This window comes from Fonticula alba, assembly GCF_000388065.1.
Source record: "Fonticula alba strain ATCC 38817 unplaced genomic scaffold supercont2.3, whole genome shotgun sequence".
Classification (NCBI taxonomy): Eukaryota; order Rotosphaerida; family Fonticulaceae; genus Fonticula; species Fonticula alba.
Window position 1 is genome coordinate 469,708 of NW_009242973.1, and position 768 is coordinate 470,475.

The window sequence follows — 768 nt, forward strand, 5'->3', positions numbered from 1 at the left end:
CGGGGGGGGGGGGGGGGGGGACGACTGTGCCGGGCCGGGCCTTCCCGGGGTGCGCCCGATTCCGCGGAAGACCGAGCCCGGTCAGCTTTTATCCCACCGACCGGGGGGAACGCCCGTGCAGGGGTGCACGCACGTCTCCCCGAGATGCCCAACGAGCCGGAGGGCCCCCCGAGCGACCGAGAGAAGGCGCCACCCAGCGAAGGAAGCCCCTCTCCCTTCCCTGGGGGAGGGGGAAGGGACATTCTCGCTCTCCGGTCGGCACCTGCCGCCGGGCGCTCCCGTGGCCCGCTCTTGTGCACTCGGCCAGACCGGGGCTGGGACCGGGGCTGGGGACCGGGGCCGGGGCCGGGGCCGGGCCGGGACACACTCCGCCGCGAGAGACACAGGGGGAAAATGGGCGCGCAGTGACCGCCCAGACCATTGGCACGACCGCCGTGCTGGGCGCCCCGCCGCGGGGGGGGGGGGCGTCCCCCGCACCCTTGCGCGGAGAGAAGACCGGGGCTGATTCATCGGCCGCCACGACCGCGGGCGTACATGTGTTGCGGGGCCGGGTTGTGTTCTCTTCACGCCAGCCCCCCCCCCCTGCCCTCGCCCCCGCCCCCTGCCCTCGCCCCCGCCCCCGGAGGAGATTTGTTGTGGCCGTCCTGTGCTAGAGAACATCCCAAAACGACGAGCGGAATGGGGAATGATCGAGAGAGCCCGCGCCTTTTCCGACCAGAGCGGCCCCCTCCGCACACGCGCATACACACACACACACACACACACGCA